This window comes from Pipistrellus kuhlii, unplaced genomic scaffold, assembly GCF_014108245.1.
Source record: "Pipistrellus kuhlii isolate mPipKuh1 unplaced genomic scaffold, mPipKuh1.p scaffold_m20_p_3, whole genome shotgun sequence".
Classification (NCBI taxonomy): Eukaryota; Metazoa; Chordata; class Mammalia; order Chiroptera; family Vespertilionidae; genus Pipistrellus; species Pipistrellus kuhlii.
Window position 1 is genome coordinate 181,801,591 of NW_023425529.1, and position 20,107 is coordinate 181,821,697.

Here is a 20,107-nt window from a genome sequence, read left to right on the forward strand (position 1 = left end):
TTGTTTCTCTCTCCTCTCTCTCTCTCTCTCTGTCTCTCTCTCTCTCTCTCCCCCTCCAACCCCGCCTCTCTCCTTTCCTCTCTGCAATCAGTAAAAATATAGGAAAAGAAAAGGGTCTAAGCACAGGCCGTTCAGTTGGCTCCCATGTTCCTTTGACATACCTCCTTCATTTCGTGTTTTGAGGACTTCTTACTTTCTGGCACCAGGATCATGTTGTGTTTTCTCTACCCCAGCCCTAGACTCCATCCGTTCTCCAAGGAGCTCTGGTTTCTTGTATTGGAGAGTGGATTTAGAAACCAAGATCTGGGTCTGGGTTCATCCAGTGAACATTCCTTTCAGATGGTGTACTTTTTATCTTAGAAATTCTATTTGGTTCTTTTCAATATCTTCCGTTTACTTCCCCATGAGGTTCATATTTTTCTTTAAATAGATGTTCACAATGTAATAGCTTTATAATAACATCCCACTTTCCTGACGCCATCATTGTGGCTTTTATTTGTGTCTTTTCTGATTGATTGCTTGTCTTCTTTTTAAATTGAATTTATTGAGGTGACATTGGAATTTCTTGATTATTGGGTCATATTTTCTTATTTGATACTAGAGGCCTGGTGCATGAAAATTCATGCACTGGAGGGAGGTCCCTTAGCCCAGTCTGTTCCCTTTCACAGTCTGGGAGCCCTCAGGGGTGGAAGGTGACCGAGCAATCAGGGGAAGGCAATGCCCCATCACATCTCTGCTGCTACCACTGCCAGCAATGCAAGCCCTGGTTCCCTGTGTCTCGGGCCAGCCCTGGGTGGCTAGGGAGCTAAAGGCACTGGGGGACTCTGGGGGCAGGTCTGGCCTTGCCACGAACCTGCCACCCCTGTGGGGCTGAGGAGACTGGGTGCCGCCATCTTGTGGCTGTGGGTGCTGCCATTTTTGAGTGTAAGGCAGTCAATTGGCATATTCCCTCCTTATTGGCTGTGGGTGCCATCTTTGCGATGGTGTGAGGGTCAATTAACATATCCCTCTTTATTAGCTAGGATATTTGGTAATATTTTTTATTGGATTTTAGACACTGTGTATTTTACATTGTTGAATGTCTGGATTTATATTTTATTGATTTCTTACAGAGAGGAAGAGAGAGGGACAGAGAGTTAGAAACATCAATGAGAGAGAATCATCGACCAGCTGCTCTCTGCACACCCCCACTGGGGATGTGCCCGCAACCAAGGCACATGGCCCTGACTGGAATCGATCCTGGGACCTTTCAGTCCGCAGGCCAACACTATCCACTGAGCCAAACCGGTTTCGGCTGGATTTTTTTTTTTTTTTTGGCAGCTTATTTATTAAGCTTTTTATGAGGACATTTTTAAACAGACAGGAAAGTGTGTCCAAACATAATTAATATATTTGTAATGACCCTCCATGTACCCATCACCTTACTTCATTTGTCAATATAAAATTAATTGCACTACTATCCATACTTTTGTTAGATTATTTTTAAAAACAATCCAAGCTCATTCAAAAATACTTAAATATGTATCTCTAAAAGATAAGGACTCTTTAAAAAATATATGTCCACAATACCATTACCACAAAGAAATTAACAGTAATTCCTTAATTCTATTTAAGATCCAGTCAGCATAGAACTTTGGATGGTCTCATAAGTGGTTATTTGACCTGAATCAGGATCCAAAAAAGGTACACATTGCTTTTGGTGATATTTCTCCAAAAGTCTTTTAAAATCTATAACACTCTTCCTCCCTGCCTCAACTTAAAAAAAAATTTTTTTTTATTGGTTATGGTATGACATAATTGTCCTCATCCCCCTATTCCCATCCCAAAGCGCCCTTCCCACGTATGCCCCCACTTCCCTGTTGTCCACGACCACTGGTTAGGCTTATATGCATGCATACAAGTTCTTTGGTTGATCTCTCCCCTTTCCTCCACCCTCCCCTGCCTTCCCTCTGAAGTTTGACAGTCTGATCAATGCTTCCCTGTCACCAGGTCTGTTTTTGTTCTTCAGCTTTTGTTGTTCATTATTTCCCTTAGATGCATGAGATCATGTGATACCAGAAATATTCTTATAAGAACCGAAAATGAGACAAGTCATAATGGTTACTTGCTGAGAGGCAAATGAATCAGTCTGTAGTGAGTTTCTTTCTGGGTCAACAGTTCTTTTGAGTCCCAATTTTAATGTCGAACATTTCCTTGTGTGTAAATGTCAGCCATGATATTTCAGTTCTGGGTGGTGGACAAATGGTAAATGATGCAGGTCCGACTGTCTCTGGTTTGGTCCTGGGCATCCTTCAGTGGCGCTCAGCTGCTGTCTGCTAATATGGCAAGGCGTTGTCAGGGTCTTCCATCTCTGGACTGTTTCTCTTCTGTCTTCATGGCTGGAGCAGTCCTGTCAATTCCTCTCTATTCCAGGAATCCACATGATCTTGGAGTCATTTTCTGAAAATATACAAACATATTCTGGACCAAAAGTTAGTAAAGGAATATTTTCTATAAACTTGACTTGGGGTACTTTTTATATTTTTTACCCAAATGATTTTCCTCTGGCTTGTTTTGACACCATGCATGTTTTTCATGGGTATCTTGTGTGTTTGTTTTTTGTTTACTTTGATGAATTTGGGGCCAAGCAGTTTAACTTGCACATCAGCTTTATCCCTTTAAAGACTTGCCTCTAAGCTTTGCTAAAACACTTAGGAAGTAGCGTAGCCTTCACTCCAGGGATTGTTCAGCCCTACAGAGAGTTGGGTGATCAATAAGACCTCTTCCCTTTGGGAACTCGAATCAGTTCTGAAATCTGCATGAGCTCTGGGAATATTTAGTTTACCCAGCCCTGGTCCTTCTTTCCCAGCACTTTGGAGTACTGGTTTCCACTTGTCTGATCCAGTACCCAGCTGACACCATACAAAATTCTGGAACTCTTTCTCTGTACAACTACATCTTTTTGAGAACTTTGCCTTACAACTTGCAGCTGCTTCAGCCTCTCCAGTCTCTGAGCTTTGTTTCCTTCCTCCCTTTCTTGGTTTGGTTTGGCCCCCACTCCTTGCCCTCCATTCTGTAAGTGCAGTGTGAAAAGTGCTTCCACCAGGAAGCATAGGGAATCATAGTCTCATTGCACTTTCATGGCCAAATTGTCCCTCCAGTTCTTAACTGTGGGTGATGGTCTTGGTATAGGCCTTCCCATCACATCTTTATTCACATGCGCTAGACATTAGGGTGCTTTTTAAACTTGGAAAATCATGTTCCTTAAATTTTTCTGAGGAATTTTCTCATGTCTTTACTAATTTCCTATCTACTGTTATCTCAGTTCTCATTTCATAGAATTTCTACTAGACATTGGATCTTTTGTATTGAGGATCCATTTTTCTTATTTTTTTGTATTGTCCATTAAAAAAACGTATACTTTATGTGAGATTTACTTGTTACCTTCCAATTATTCTATAAAATTAAAAGTATCTCTCATTTTTTAATTTTTAGGAACCCTGTTTTCTATTGTTGCTTCTTATAATTTTCTCTCTTATAAATGCAGTCAATACCTTTTCTCATATCTTTAATGATATTAAAAGGTTTTTTTGCACCATCTTTTGTTTCCTCTGAGTTCTTTCTTATTTTTAAATATATTTTAAAATTGATTTTTAGAGAGAGAGATAGAGAGGTAGAAACATCGATGCCTCCTGCATGCCCCCCACTGAGGACTGAGCTGACAATCCAGGCATGTGTCTTGGCTGGGAATCGAACTATGACCTCCTGGTTCATAGGTCGACACTCAACCACTGAGCCATGCCAGCCCTGAGTTCTTTATTGTCTGTTTTCACCGTGGTTATTAGAGTGTCTCTTGACACTCGTAAGAGTGAGGCATCAGAAACCGGACCGGACCGGAAGCTCTGTGTACATATGTTGGGCGTATACACAGGTAGTCTTCACTGAGGCAGACTGCGGGGCCAGTTGGTGTTCGTACCGAGGTCTCCTGGATATAACTGTTTACAACTTTTTTCTCCTTTCTCCTCTCTGGCAGATTTGTACCGGATATTGGCCTGCTGGGTCTGAGCCGTGAAAAGGGGATGGGGATTTCACTGTCCAGCATACAGACTCCCTCCATCCTCTCGCGTTGGAAGAACTACCTCTGCCCGTTTTGTAAGGAAGGAGAGGAGAAGTCAGCACACTGCAGGGGTCCGGGATGGAGCCGGAGGATGGGAGGCGAGCTGCTCCTTGTAAAGACGTTTAAGTTATAACTCTGCTGATGGCTGGCGGGATTGTTCTATCTCCGTGCCTTTTCTGGGTTCTGTGGCTTGCTTCTCCCAGGCAGACGCTAAAGTGTGACCTTCCCTCTCTCTGTTCAGTCTTTCTCATTCCTCTTTCACAATTCTGTCTCCTTATATCGTGGGCACAGACAGCTATTAGTTCCTATGAGGGATATGCATTTCTGTTACCTGTTCTCCTTGATGTTTCCTGGTGAATTTTGAGAGAAGCTGGTTGGGTAGGTGTGTCTTTACTTTGCCTTTCTGAAAACAGAGTCTCTCACATTTTTAGAGCAGAAAGCATGACTCACCGCATTATGAATTCTTATAATCCATTTATTTTCGTTCAGAGCCTAAATTTGGAGATAAATGAAATTTTAGTCTAAGCTGGCTTCCTACTGGCAGGCTGAAGGAAATAAACTGTATGGCAAAAGGGCTAACGGCACACACCGCCAGACATCTGGATACAACACAAGCCAGTGCACAGGTGTTCTGCCTACATGACCGTAAGTGAAACATCTGGACGTGAGGTATTTCCTTCTTTAGTTTCCACCAGATGTTTTACATCGGGGTAGACATCGCCATGCAATTAAAGTAACTTGTGAGTGGAACGCTGAGCTCCCCAATAACTTGGGCCTTCTCTTCTCTGCATCCTGAATGTGACCGTGAATAGGTCCACCACCATCGTGACATCAGCTGGTCCGCTGAGGCTGCCCTAAGAGGGCCCGAGGGATGGGATCGGCACCTGCAGGCACGGCCCTGGGACTCTAACTTCTCTCCCTCCCTCCCTCCTCAGGAATCAGGGCCAGTCTCACAAGGAAACAGTGTTCAGTCTAGGGCTTGGGAGGCTGGAGAGCTGCCTCAGGATCTTATTAAGTGCACACGTTTCTTCCACATGTTGGATCTTCCAGTCTCCCCCTAACCTCCAGCTCTAATTTTTAATTGAAAAAACTGTTTTCCTAAGACTACCAATGTGTTTAATATATCATTCAACAAAACCCCTTGGGCCAAAACACAGAACTGGCTTGGACTAAAGGATCAGATGAGTTGGTTAGGTGGGTATTCTCTGTGGGACGAGAGGACATTTTAAAGTGTGAATGCTTGCCCTAACCGGTTTGGCTCAGTGGTGAGAGTGTCGGCCTGCAGACTCAAGGGTCCCAGGTTTAATTCTGGTCAAGGCATGTACCTTGGTTGCGGACACATCCCCAGTAGGGAGTGTGCAGGAGGCAGCTGATTGATATTTCTCTCTCATTGATTTTCTAACTCTCTATCCTTCTCCCTTCCTCTCTGTAAAAAAGCAATAAAAAATATATTTGTTAAATGTGTGAACAGGGCTTTTTAAAGCTGGCTGTTACACACACACACACACCCGTACATGCACGCACACACACACACACACACACACACACACACACAGGTGCATACTCTCCATTGTAACCTGTTTGTTAGGGTAGAGGCCAACCCCACCACCTGGGGGAAGTCTGTGAGCCGATCCTTTGGCAGTTCTTGCTGGGCCCCATTGTTCTGTCTGGAATTGTTTACTTTGGGGCGTGACTGATGAACGTGTCATGTTCATGTGGACATCTATTTGCTGCAGAACAATTCTTCAGAAGAGGCACAAAGAAAGCCAGACTAAGATTCCCACCTGTCCTGAGGCCACTGAGCTGGCAGTCCTGTGGGGCAGACACGTACACAGCACTTTGTTGAAGTGCAGTCTGTGGGCCAGACCCCACCAGCTTCCTTCCTGTGAGTGTGTCCCAGAGGGCCTGCAAGGAAGCCGTGGTGGCTCTTCCGGATGATGTCGATTTTATCAGTACGGAGCAGAGAACTCTTAGTGAGAGCAGGGCTCATGCTGCAGGAGAGCAGCGGGCCTGTATTCTCAGTTTTACCCGTTAGGACGTCTCCTTACCATGAAGGAGGCAGAGGTGCACAGAAAGGCTACATGGGCTTTCCTGCAGGGAGAGCAGGCAGGTCCCATAAGGAACTGAACCGGTTAGGGCAAGCATTCACACTTTAAAATGTCCTCTTGTCCCACAGAGAAAACCCACGTAACTGCCTGCTTAACATGACCGCATTGTGGTTCTATCCGTGGCTTTGGGTTAAAGCACTCTAGAAAAATCTAGTTATAATGAATTATCCAGGGTGATATTCTCTCTCACATACACAACCTAACAAAAGAGAAAGCAGAGGTCAAGTGGTTTTAATTGTTCTCTTTAATATGAGCCATATTTCCAAATATTCATTTTGTTTTAAAATGATCATTTTTCCTCAATACAAAGACAAAGAGATTAAAAACCAATCTGTCTTCAAGGTAACCGATATTAACAGCTTGGTATATACACCTTTTTCCTTTTTGTTGTTGCTAATCCTCACCTGTGGACATTTTTCCCCCCATTTATTTTTAGAGAGTGGAAGGGAGGGAGGCAGGAAGAGAGAGTGGGGAGAGAGAGAACCTTGACCATTTAGATCCCCCAGTATATTATTTTTTTAAAATAAATTTTCATTGTTCAGATTATTACAGAGGTTCCTCTTTTTCCCCCCCATAGCTCTTCTCCACCTGGTTCCCACCCACCCCATGCCCTTACCCCCACCCCCCCACTGACCTTGTACATAGGTGTAAGATTTAAAAAATAAATATATATTTTATTGATATTTCACGGAGAGGAGGAAGGGAGAGAGCTAGAGAGCTAGAAACGCCAATGAGAGAGAAACATCGACCAGCTGCCTCTTGCACACCCTCCACCAGGGATGTGCCCGCAACCAATGTACATGCCCTTGACCAAAATTGAACCTGGGACCTTTCAGTCTGCAGACCGATGCTCTACCACTGAGCCAAACCGGCTTTGGCAGGTGTAAGATTTTTGTTCCATCTCTTCCCACACCCCCACACCTCCTTCCCCTCTGAAGATTATCATTCCACTCCCTTTCTATGCCCCTGATTCTATTATATTCACCAGTTTATTCTGTTTATCATATTTTTTATTCACTTGATTTTTATTTTATTTTATTTTATTTTTTTTTTAATATATATTTTATTGATTTTTTACAGAGAGGAAGAGAGAGGGATACAGAGTTAGAAACATCGATGAGAGAATCATCGATCAGCTGCCTCCTGCACACCCCCTACCGGGGATGTGCCCGCAACCCATGTACATGCCCTTGACCGGAATCGAACCCGAGACCCCTCAGTCCCCAAGCCGACGCTCTAGCCATTGAGCCAAACCGGTCTCAGCTATTCACTTGATTTTTAGATTCACTTGTTGATAGATATGTATTTTTTGTCACTTTGTTGTTCATAATTTTTATCTTTACTTTTTTCTTCTTCTTCCTCTTCTTACAGAATACCCTTCAGCATTTTATATAATCCTGGTTTGGTGGTGATGAACTCCTTTAGCTTTTTCTTATCTGTGAAGCTCTTTATCTGACCTTCAATTCTGAATGATAGCTTTGCTGGGTAGAGTAATATTGGTTGTAGGTTCTTGCTATTCATCACTTTGAATATTTCTTGCCCTCCCTTCTGGCCTGCAAGGTTTCTGTTGAGAAATCAACTGAAAGTTGTATGGGTACTCCCTTGTAGGTAACTGTTTTTCTCTTGCTGCTTTTAATATTATCTCATTGTCTTTTGCCCTTGGCATTTTAATTATGATGTGTCTTGGTGTGGTCATCTTTGGATTCCTCTTGTTTGGGGTTTTCTGCACTTCATGGACTTGTAAGTCTATTTATTTCACCAGGTAGGGGAAGTTTTCTGTCATTATTTCTTCAAATAGGTTTTCAATATCTTGCTCTCTCTCTCCTTCTGGCACCTCCATAATTTGGATGTTGGTACATTTGAAGTTGTCCCAGAGGCTCCTTACACTATCTTCATATTTTTGGATTCTTTTTTATTTTTACTCTTTTGGTTGGGTGTTTTTTGCTTTCCTGTATTTAAAATCTTTTACTTGATTCTTGGGATTCTCTAGTCTACTGTTGAATTTCTGTATATTACACCAGACAGTCCAGTTTCTCCCCGTATGTGTCTGGCTCCCCAGAGTCTCACCTGGCACTGGAGTTCAGAGAAATAGGGAGCTTGTATTTTCCTCCTGATTGCAAACAACAACAGTGCATCCAGTTGGCAGCCCGTTTCGCATGTGCCTCCATACCTTTGCATCTCCTACCAGGCTCAATATACTTTTTTTTCTTTCCTTCTAGTTGTAGAACTTCCACTCAGCCAGCTTTCCCATGGTTCTGGATGATTTTTGTTTTGTCTTTTAGTTATAGTTTTGATGTGGTTGCGAGAGGCAGCAAGTACAGGTGTTTACCTATGTTGCTATCTTGGTTCTCTCCCCCGGCCTAGTATATTCCATCAAAGCTCTCATTTATTTCCTTCAGAACGCAAATACAAATCTGTAACTATCCTGTTGGCTTGCTTGTGTGTCTGCTTGGTGACATTACCACCACTAGAATGTAGACTCCAGGAGAGCAGGAGAGCAGGGGTTTGTCTTGTCCCGACTGTCAGCCTTGGAGTGTCCATGGCCTTGCAGCCGCTCCGTGAGTGAGTGTGGGCATGTCCGGGAGTTGCGAATGTATGAGACTAAATAAAAGCTCCTGGGAAGGCGGAGGGTCAGTGATGTACCCCAGAGCTGAGGAAAGTTCCCAAGTACTAAATAAATGTCTGTTACTTGAGTGATGATTTTATGAAACTACTCTAATTTATTAGAAAAATACAATAAATTAACCCATTTGAAGGGGGTTAACCCTGAATGAATTTTTATTTAAATATATTTTTATAGATTTCAGAGAGGAAGGGAGAGGGAGATAGAAACATCAATGATGAGAGAGACTCACTGATCAGCTGCATCCTGCATGTCCCCTACTGAGGATCAAACCCGAAACCCAGGCACGTGGCCCGAGCACTGGGAATCGAACCAGGACCTCCCGGTTCATAGGTGGACGCTCAGTCTCTGAGCCACACCGGCCGGGCTTGAATGTACCTTTAAATTTCTTCCTTAGCTGAGATGCATTCATGGAGAGAGCAATTGCTATAGGTCCAAGCAATCACTGCCCTGACTCCACGCCCTTGCAAACAAATGTGTCCAATTGTACCCAGGTACATGGTCTTTTAGGATGTTCCACTCCACAGCTGGAACATAAGCATGCCTCGCTCCAGAGCCCCTCTGGTTTCATGAAGCTGCTCAAACAGTAGTTTTGGTGTTAGTCCCAGGTGTTTGGTGAGATTTCCCTGGTATGGCACAGGCTACTTTTTCCAGAGACTTTCAAAATGGTTACATGTTGCTATATTGATCCTACCCCCCTTCACCCTCAGAGATTTATAACCATATGTATCTCATCAAAGGGCTAAGAAATATTTCTTGATTGTGTACATCAAAGTCATGTGGATTTTGGGGTTGTATTTATACTTTTGGTCAGCTGTGCTATGTCCTGAGGGCACAAGACTGGAGTGAAATCCATCCTACACTCTCTGAGCTCAGTGGCCTGGGAAATGAGAAACTGCCCAGGCCTCAGGGAGCTCAGGGGGCCAGGAGAGGCTGAGAACTGGGATGCCTCCCAGGGTCTTGGCTGCTTGAGGAAGTGACCGATACAAGGTTGGAAGGAAGGATGTTGCGAGTTGAGCTTTAGACTCGCTTAGTTTGTTGCATCTGAGGGACACCTGGGAGGTAATGCCCCCAGAGCTGAGAAGTTACAGATTTTGGGTGTGGCTCAGAGCACTCGATGGGAAGGACCGTAGAATGAGAAAACAGGAGTGTTGAGGACAGAATGTCTATAATTTAGGGGCTGGCAGAAGAGGAGTCAGCCAAGACATAGAACAGGACAGAGGGAACAGGACAGAATAGAATAGAAAGGCCTCACGGAGAATGGGCAGCACAATGGGCATTATTCAATGTCACATAAAAGACTGAGCAGTGAGGAGTGGAAATGGCCCTGCAGAAAAGCCACGACACGTCTATTAATTAAAAACGCCAACAGGCCTGCTCCTGGCTGGGCAGACTTCAGGTAGTGGATTTTCTCCTCTCTGCCAAGGGCCATCATGATTAATTCACAAGTATTTGGGTGCCCATGTGCTGGGACCACTTTTCCATATAGCACAATTTGAATATGTAAATAGAGAAAGAATCCTAGAAATATAATATCATCATATTGTAGACACACTGTATAATTGTTCTAGAAGAGTATCGATGTATGCTAAAATCAGTTGGGGAAAGTATTGTGACAAACAGGATATTTGCAAAGTTGCAAAGTAACTCCTGACAAGACACACATTAATAATTAAAAGTGAAAAAACAATAATTTGGGGGGAGGGCAGAAATTTGGTAGACACCACCTTAACAAAGTTATCCAATTTAATACCATTGCTAATGAGATATAGTGTCACCATATGACTGGTATGTTACAATGTACTGAAAAAGGTGCAACTAATTTCTCTTACTCTTTTTTTTAAAAAAATATTTTTTTATTGATTTCAGAAAGGAAGGGAGAGGGAAAGAGAGACAGATAGTGATGAGAGAATCATTGATCAGCTGCCTCCTGCACACCCACGACTGGGCTCCTAATTGCTCCGAAGTTATTTTCTACTTAACTTGAACAGCAGTGTGGCTGCGGGCCTGGAGGGGTCCGAGTTAGGAGACAGCGAGCAGGGCCATTGCAATAACTGAAGGAAGCCAGGCGGTGGGGATGGAAAAAGGTCCGGGTCCAGGGATGTCTGGGAGTAGAATCAACAGGTCAGTAGGAAACTAAGGACTGCAAGCACAGCAGGTCCCTGAATATCACCATTTGGTTCCATGTTGCTTCCTTGTAACGTTGATGAGATGCGGCAGAAACTTAACCCTTGTTTATACCAATTAGCCTAGGGTAGAATTGGTTGTACACATTTTTTTTTTATTTTTTAAATTTTTATTTATTGATTTGAGAGAGGAAGAGAGAAATTGGTTTGTTGTTCTACTTATGTATGCTTTTCATTGGCTGCTTCTTGTATGTGCCATATCGGGAGGATGCTCCAAGCACCTGCCGGGACCTTGTAAGAACTTTCATTTAAACCCTCAGAACCCGATGACAGTGATGTTCCTGAGGACTTATTGTATGTTGGGGAGAGAAGACATCAAGAATGACTACTGGGTTTTTAACATGGACCGTGGCTGGGTAGAATAACAACTATCCTGCAGAGTTGTATGGAGGGTCTCTAATTGCCCGGAGTGGTCCCTGTGTCATGAGATAAGTGAATGGCTGTGGCAGGTAGGATTACATGAAAGGGGATAAAACATATGCACGTGAGAGCTATTTCTGAGATGCCCACAAAATGGAATCCTTAACCCTCACCTGCCTCCTCACCGCATCTGCCTATTTGGGCACCTTTCTTTTTCTGGTCCGTAATAGAATTCAGTACCTCGTTGGGGTGACGATTCTAGAAAGGTTTTTACATCTAACTAGCTGTGGCCTCCCGAAAGATCCCTTCTCCGCGTAGAGAAGTTTGGGAGGAGCTTGATGAAACTTCAAGTGGGGAAGAAGCAGGCACGACTAGATGGGAACCCATGTTTTTAAAACAAGGGACCAAAGCCCGCAGGTCTCGGTGAAGTGTGTTAGTCTGAGCTAACATACCTCACCGTGACTGGAGCTACCTTTATTCTTGCGTCCCTCCATTCTCCTTATTGTGCAGCACTGGAAACTGAGCCCGCAGGTTAACCATGACCAAGGAGGCCCAGCCAGTCAACTAAGGAGGCCTCACTCAAGTACCAGAGTAGATAGCCTCTTTTCCGGGCCAGCCTCGACCAAGACATTTTTTTGAGCAAAATGATGCGCACGCCCTCCTGCACTGGCTAAGTTCTTTCCTGACCTGCCAAGGGAAGGCCTTCCTTATCGCCCTGGGAGGAAAGCAGCGCCAGGTGGTGCCCCAGATGGCAGCCGCCCTCCCCTGGCGACACCCTCCACCACTGATAAGGCCTCCAGTGCAGCCCAGGACACCAGGCCCTCCGCCCAGCCCTTGCACTAACACCTACCTGTGTTTCCCAAACGTTTGACATATGTGTACCCTTTCTCTAATTTTTGTAACGCTGAGTACCTCTCGTACTCCTGAGAAAGTAGGATTAAGCGCAGCTAAGCGCGGTGCGGTGTATATCCCCACCGAACTCCGGTGCAGCAAGTACCACACTTTAGGAAACACTGACCTGAGCAATGCCGCCTGGTCAGTGAGCTGCTCCTTTGCTTGGACGTGGTTACAAAGTGACTTACTATTCATTCCAAGCAGAGCAGGTCTCCACACCCTCCTGACACCTGCTCCCCTACCGGGATGGATGCCTCCCTCCCAGGCTGCCCTCCTCCTCCTCTACCCCTCCTCCCTCCTTCCCAACCTCCAACCTCCAGGCGGCCCTTAGGATGGAGACTGCTCCAAGCACCCCGCCAGGGCCTTGTGAGAACTTTCACTTAAACCCTCAGAGCCTGATGATGATGTTCGTGAGGACTTAGTGTATGTTGGGGAAAGGAGACATCAAGAATGTCTATTATGGCTGAGACCGGTTTGGCTCAGTGGTTAGAGCGTCGGCCTGCGGACTGAAAGGTCCCAGGTTCGATTCCCGTCAAGGGCACCTACCTGAGTTGGCAGCCGGTGGACGATTCTCTCTCATTGATGTTTCTAACTCTCTATCTCTTTCTCTTCCTCTCTGTAAAATACCAATAAAATATATATTTTTAAAAATGTCTATTATGGACCAGAAAAAGAAAGGTGCCCAAATAGGCAGATGCAGTACGGAGGCAGGTGAGGGTTTAGGATTCCGTTTGGTGGGCATCTCAGAAACAGCTCTCACAGGCATACAGCCCCTGCTCCAGCCTGACCCCAGGCGCCCCGGGCCGGCCGCACACCTCGCCCTCCCCTCGGGTGCTCCCGGGGCGAGCGTGAGCGCCCCCGGGACGTGAACACCGGGCTCCCAAGGGCAGCCGCTTGTTGCTGCTCGCGCGACACGGGGAAGTGAAAATGAAATAGACTTTTCGAGAAATGATGAAAGCAGCGCCGCCTGCCAATGAGCACCTCCCGGCCGGGCGCCCGCCCCGCCCCCGCCCGCCTCCCGGTTGCACAAGCCGGAGACAAACACGGGGAGGAGGGCGGGGGAGGGAGGAGGGAGGAGGGCCGGGAGGAGGGAGGAGGGAGGAGGGCGGAGGGCGGGGGGAGAGGAGGGCGGAGGGCGGGGAGGGCGGAGGGCGGCGCGGCCGGCGCAGGGCGGGGGGCGGGGGGATTTCCAGCCGCGGCTCCTCGCAGTTTCCTCTCCTTGTTTTGCTTTCGATCTGGGCTGTTCTCAGGCGAGCCGGGGAGTAACTTTTAGTTTTGCTCCTGCGATTATTCAACGGACGGGGCTTTCGTTTCCATTTCGCACGCCCTTAGCAACAACCCCGATCCAGCCCCGCGGAATCGCACGGGCGGCGCGGAAAGGCACCCCGAGAGGTAACGTTTTTTCCAGATTCTGCCGGCGGCCGTGCGGGTGTGTTTTCCCGGAGGGCATGTGCACGGGGCCGGGGGGACGTGTGTGTGTGTGTGTGTGTGTGTGTGTGTGTGTCCTGGTGTCTGACACCGCGTTCTGCAGGCGGAGAACATACACAGCAACACCGGTTTTTGGGGGACCCGCCGGCGCGGTTATGGATCGTTTGCTTTTAGGGGAAGCAGGTTCTGTTGCTGTTGCTGCTGCTGCTGAGGCTGGAAGCAGGAGGAGGAGGAGGAGGAGGAGGAGGTAGCGAGGGAGGAGGAGGAGGAGGAGGAGGAGGTCGGTGGAGGTTTAATTTCACTTTTGGATTTGCAGATGCGGAGAGGTGGCTCCATGGACCCAGACCTGCTCGGGGGGATCCTGCGCCCCAGGTGTGGGGTGTGTGTGGGGGGGCGCAGGTCCATTGGAGTCGGGCCTCCTTTTTACAACAACATTAATCGTGTGCGAGTGTGTGCGGGTGCACCGGTGCCGGAGCCTCCGGACCCGCGGGCGGGGACAGGGTCCGGTGCCGGCGGCGGTGCCTCTGCAGGCGGCGGCCCCCGGCGCCCCGGAGCCGGACCGCGCTCCGCCCGCCGCCGGGGCCCCGGGAAACTTGCCGGGCGCCGCCCGCCGCGATCGGGGCCGGGACGCGGGGCCTGGCCGGCGGGTGAGCCCGGCTTCCGCGGGGCCCGGTCGCCGCTGGGGAGGAGCCGCGCGCCCTCCTCCCGCCGGCCCGGCCCCGGTGCGGCCGCCGCACTTGTCCGGGCGCGCGGGGGGCTCCGCGGCCCCGGGGGGCGCAGCGCGGGGTCCCCGGCCCGGCCGCGGCCTAGCGCCCGGCGGCCTCCGTCCCCGCGGCGCCCGGCGGCCTCCGCGCTGGGCCCGCCCGGCCTGGGCAGGAGCGGCGGTGGGGGCGGGGAGCCCGGAGCACCGGCGGGCGGCGGGCGGCGCGCCCTGGCTGCCCGGGGGCCGCGTCCTCCGGGGACCCGGGCGCCGCGGGGTGGGGACGCGAGCGCCCGCCCCGCGCCCTCCGACCCCGCTCCGGGGCCGGTGGCACCCGCCGCCGAACATGGTTGGTGCAAACGCGGCCGCCACTTCCTCTCCGCCCGCCCGCCCGCCGGCTCCGCGTCCTCCCCGGCGCTGCCCGCCGCGGCCAGGCGTGGCGCCCGGCCTGGGGTGCGCGGGGCGCGCCTTTCCCAAGTTCGGGGGGGGGGGGTTCCCGGTAGCTCGTCCCCCGGTCTCCGTGCAGGGGCCGCCCTCACCCCCGCCCCTTTGGGGGGCAGAGGGCAGGGAGGCTGGCCGCCCGAGCCCGGCGCCCAGGCAGCATCCCGGTACCGTTAGGCGCCCGGGTCGGCGGTGCAGGGAGGACCCCTGCTCATGGGCACCCGTGTGCCTCCCGGGACAGACAGGGATAGAGGGGGCGCACAGGAGGGGCTTGGCTTTACAGGCAGAGTTTGAACTTGGGGACATGTTGCCCGCTGCCTGCCTCTCCCGTGCCCACCCTCCCTCCGGCGTGGGCAGTGCTCCCCAAGGAGGGAGGGGAGAGAGCAGGCGCAGAGTCCCCTCTCCGGACCCGCGGCCTCCTCCGCGGCCTCCTCCCGGCCGGCCGCTGGGAGCCGGTCTGCTTTTGATGAATGGCCGGGGCGGGCGGAGGACAGTTACATTTCCTGTTGTGGATTTTCAGGAATCACCAAAGGTTGCTGTCAGAGCCTGCTGCACTCCTGGATTCGTTTCCAGGCCGATGGCACATAACAGCCGGAACTTAGCAGCCTGCAGCCCGCGGTGGTGTTCAAGGGCAGGTGCAGACGGGGGTCTGGATGGCCTTGACGTTAGACAGACGCGCACTCTCCCTTCCCGAGGCTGGAGGGCGAGCCCTGCGTAACTTCATCCGGCAACAGTGTCAGGGTTCTCGAGGTTTTTCAGCCCCCAATCTAGCCTTCCTCCCTCCCTCCCCCCACTTTTTTTTTTTTTTTGAGAGGGTGGCGGTGGAGGTGTGTGTGGGGGGGTGAAGGGGAGGAAAGGAAACCTGAAAAATCTATTTTTTTAGGAAACTTCAGGAGATGGACTCTGTAGAACGTAAACTGGCATTTCTAAGGGGTAACCTTGAAACCTCTATTGATTGATGTGGCAAAGTCCGGAATTTCGCTGCAATTAGTGAGCGATTATAATTTATAACAGCCTGTTGCGTAAGAAGTTAGATTTTTGGCCTCACGGATCAAAGAGTTCCTCTTGTCTGGTTTGATTGGTTACTGCTTCCTAATATTAAACATTTATATATTTCATTCTCGAGGAGTTGTCTTTTTTTTCCTGTTGACCTCGGAAAGTCAGAGGCCATTCCTCATTTCTCAGACGGAATTACCTGTAAAAATGTCATCGTAATCAGGAGTAAGGGTTTGTCGTGAAATCGGAAGCAAGTTAATGCTCAACAAATGGTGTCTAAAAGTCCCGGCAGCGCTGGACTCTGGCCTCACTTCCTCTTCCTCTGCTCTCTGAAATACTGCATTAGGCAAATGCCCAATATACCTACGCTAGTTAAAGGTGTTGAAACTTAGTGGAAAATTTGAAACTTTGGATGCTTACCATTTGATGTGCAAGGAGAGTCTCACGTTTGCAAGGCCATGGCATTTTTATTCTTAGTGTTATTGCGTGTACGCTCTGTTGTTTTTTTAGAGAATTTCCTTGCAACTTCCTTTTGATAGAGACCAGACCACTGAACTGTAAATGGGAGATCTGGGGCATGGTTCCATTATTCTACGCTTTCTACCAGAAAGGGCTTACAGCAGACAAAGGCCTGTATTCATTTAATAAATTCCCTAGAACATTCAGTGTGCCCCACACAGTGCTGGACTCTGTGGGTTGAGCTGGGAGCAGGAAGAGATTGCGTTCTAGTGAGTGAGCTGTCAGTACACAACTGAACACCAACATAGTAATTATCATCTGGGGTCAGAGCTAGGGAAGGCGATAATAATACTTAACTGTGTATCTGGTGTAGTGTTGCTCTGGGGAACAAATGAGGTACTGTGTATGAAAGGAGGTTGCATCAGTTACAGTAACCTACCAGTGTGTAAGGCATTAATTTATAGAATTCTATCAGATTATTACTAATTAAAAACAAAACAAAACAGGAAGCCCTGACTACGGATTAAACACTGATTTGCTCTTATAGAGTTTTCAGCAGGAAGGGATTTTGCTTATTCTGAGACTACATAAATAATGGTAAGGGATTACATTCGGAATAACTTTTATGTGCAGTATCAAAGTGTTTGACAATGAAACAATGAAATAAGGCATTGTCAGTGACTTATTTATTTTTTATTTATTTATTTTTTTTGGTCAGAAGAAAAGTTAGATGGTAGTCATGGAGACCAAATGATAAGGAAATAACAATGGTTGGACCAATGTATTTTCCCTCTTTACATCAGAGATAGATCTTCCTAAACTCACTGTGCTTTAGTTGGAATCTTCTTCATCGTTGTTTCAGACTCAGTTCACTAGCTGTTGTTATAGGTATGCCTTCACTCAGTGGTCGGCAAACTCAACAGAGCCAAATATCAACAGTATGATTGACATTTCTTTTGAGAGCCAAAAACGTCTTCTGCACATGGGCCACGAAGTTTCAGTTGCACGTGGTATTTGTGGAAGAGCCACACTCAACGAGCCAAAGAGCCGCATGTGGCTCGAGAGCCGCAGTTTGCCGACCACTGCCTTAACTGATTTTAGTATTTTGTTATGACCTCTTTAGAGAGACTCAGCTAACTAGTATTTATTGAATGCTTATTATGTGCCCAACACTGGACATGTGAAAGTAAATGTGAAACATGTAAAGTGCTCTAGGGACATTTATATGTGAAAATATAAAAGTTTAGGTAGTATATATTTATAATATATTTAACATAAAAATACATAAGTAGTATATAAAAATAGTATAAATCGTCATGAAATGTCAGTTATTATTAACAACAAAGTAGTTTCTTTCACCTGTATGGGACACCATGTTCCTGCCCACACAGAGGTCAAAGGTCAGCGCTTTCTGCCTGCCTCATTTGTGCCCCAGGTTTGGCCCTGGGTGTGGGTGATCGGTATTTGCCCCGGGCATGGTGGTCCTCCTGGTGGGAATGGGAGTGAGAAGGTTTGATCAAATCTTGATTTTTCAGAAAACAACAGAAAATTACCTATAGGGCCCACAATTAAGTCTGAAGCTATTACTTTATATGAGGCACTGACCAGGGCAGCGCACTGGCAGGCAGTGACGGCCACAGGCCTCTGTAGCTGGGTTTTGACCGTCTCCAGGGCTGGGCCTGGCCTCACGGCATCTGTGCAGGAGGCCTGGTTGCTAGCGTTTTACTTCTGTGATCCCTTTAAAATGATTTCCCCGCTCACCAGGCCCATCTTTTGACAGATTGTCTCGGAAACAAATAGTGTTTCGTTGGGGAGACTTCCTATGCCCATTTTTATTACTCTGAAACACAAGGACTCCACTGAGAAGTCCTGATTGATTCGAGAGAACTGGGATCATCAAACCTAGCGGATCTACTTCCAGGCGGAACGCGATGTGTCGGACAGCCTGGGAAGCTGTTATCTGCCTGAGCGTGTTCTCCTGTGAGGTGTTGGTTATTCTGAGATGCATACATACCGGTAAGGGATGAAACCCAAAATAAGTTCTGTTAGCCCAGCTTCCTCCCACTGCCACCAGTGACGGAGTTCTGCTTGGGATTCAGAGGCCCCAGGACATGGACTGTGCCAACCTGGTGCCCTTATTTCACTTATTTATTAAATATCTGTGACAGCCCCCCACATCCCTGGCTCTGTGTAGTTGGGGGTGGGTACATGAAGTTGAAGTCCAGAGGCCTGGAGTCGTTTTTCAGCTCTTAGTAGCTTGCCACTCACTTCCCCTTTCTGGACCTCAGTTTTCACATCTGTAAATTGGGCCTGCATAGTTCTGTCATCTTTGGACAGGACTTGGTAGGTGTGTCTCCAAGTCACCTCGGAGGAAGGGGCCTTTGGAAATCACACAGGAACCTTCAGATTGGCAACTGTCTACAGCCCCTTCCTCTCCTTCCCCTCCACCCTAAGAACACCAACCCTCCCTTCCCCCCAGTAAACCTCTGATCGACACAGGGCTGAGTCCCTAGCCCTCCGGTGCGTGGGCCAGAGCAAAGCAGAGAGGTGCTGAATCCAGGGTCTCCCAGAGCCAAGCCTTCTGTGTGTCTTCATTGGCTCAGGGGCTGCGCTACGGAGGGAGGTGAGCAGATGGAACCTGTTACCCGCATTTTAGGTGTTACTTTGAGTAGGGAACCTGCGGCCGCTCCCTGCTGGCTCTGCCCATGGTGGCCTTGCTTTCCACATAAAAATGGTGGGATTGTTGTGGTGGCGAAAGTTTGAATTTTTCCATTCCCGAGAGGCCAGAGGACTCGGTGTCTTTGTCTGGGAAGGACATAGCGAGTTAGGGCTCTGTTTTGTTTGTGTCTGTTTTGGCTCACGTTCCCCTTTTCACTTAGAAGTTAGTGTCAATAAGCAGGAAAGAAAGGAGCGCGGAGCACAAACATCCCAGTCTCGTGCCTGTGCACATGCCTGCAGTCCCCGTTTTTATGAGAAGCAGGAGGCTGCGCGGTTCTTTCTCATGACGGAGTCCAAGCGTTTTTATCTCAAGGGCAAGGCCAGTGTAGTTCAATGAAATACCTTTTTTTTTTGTTGTTTTGTTTCTTTAAGGGTTTTGTATGACAAGAGCCTGTCCAGTTTTCACTGAACAAACACTTTTGAGAGTTAACTGCTTGCTGTGTAATTCTCATAAATAATTTCTTTTCAGCAGACGTAGCCGTCTATGGGTATCTGTATAGTAGCACGTGATACTCACCAACGTGATCAAGGGAAAGATGAGTTCCCATTTAATTTGTTCTTGGGATTAGGAATGTCAGGTTTCTGTAGGATCCAAAGAAATGCTTTATGGATAGAATACACTGTTCTGGCCCCATAACCTTAGAATCCTATTCCCACTGCCCCCTTAATTATATAGATTTCAGAGAGCGGGGGAGAGAGAGAGAGAGAGAGAGAGAGAGAGAGAGAGAGAGAGAGAGAGAGACATCAACGACGAGAGAGAATCATTGATCAGCTGCCTCCTGTACATCCCCTCTTGGGGATGGAGCCCGATCCACATTTCATGAGATTGACATTTCGAGTGAGAAGGAACTGCATACAAACTGCCATATTTCAGGTAGAATCTAATGTGTTGTTTTTAAAGAGAGCTTTTTTGTTGTTCTTGTCCTTACCCTAGAATTATTGGAGACGGTGAGAAAGTGACAGCGGCGAGCAGGGTGTCCTCACACCTGGGAAGGTGCTGGTGGGTGTGTGGAGTGGTGGACTCACAGTGGGAGGGGAACTGAGTGGGTGACGGTTGGGGGATGAGGTGATGAAAAGGTAGAGAATAGAACCGTGCCT

At 48.0% G+C, this 20,107-nt stretch overlaps 1 protein-coding gene across 4 annotated transcripts in view; it reads left to right on the forward strand.

The window, feature by feature from the left end:
- The first annotated feature begins 13,422 nt into the window (after window positions 1–13,422).
- The window catches only part of IRF2 (interferon regulatory factor 2), a 73,143-nt gene continuing 66,458 nt past the window's right edge, over window positions 13,423–20,107 (forward strand). The window contains exon 1 of one of the 4 annotated variants that reach the window (XM_045588971.1): window positions 13,423–13,659. The gene's annotated coding sequence lies outside the window, so the exon portion shown is untranslated. Of the gene's footprint in view, window positions 13,660–14,011; window positions 14,068–20,107 lie in introns of those variants that run through there. The other 3 variants (XM_036456834.2, XM_036456835.2, XM_036456836.2) reach the window with 3 other exon arrangements.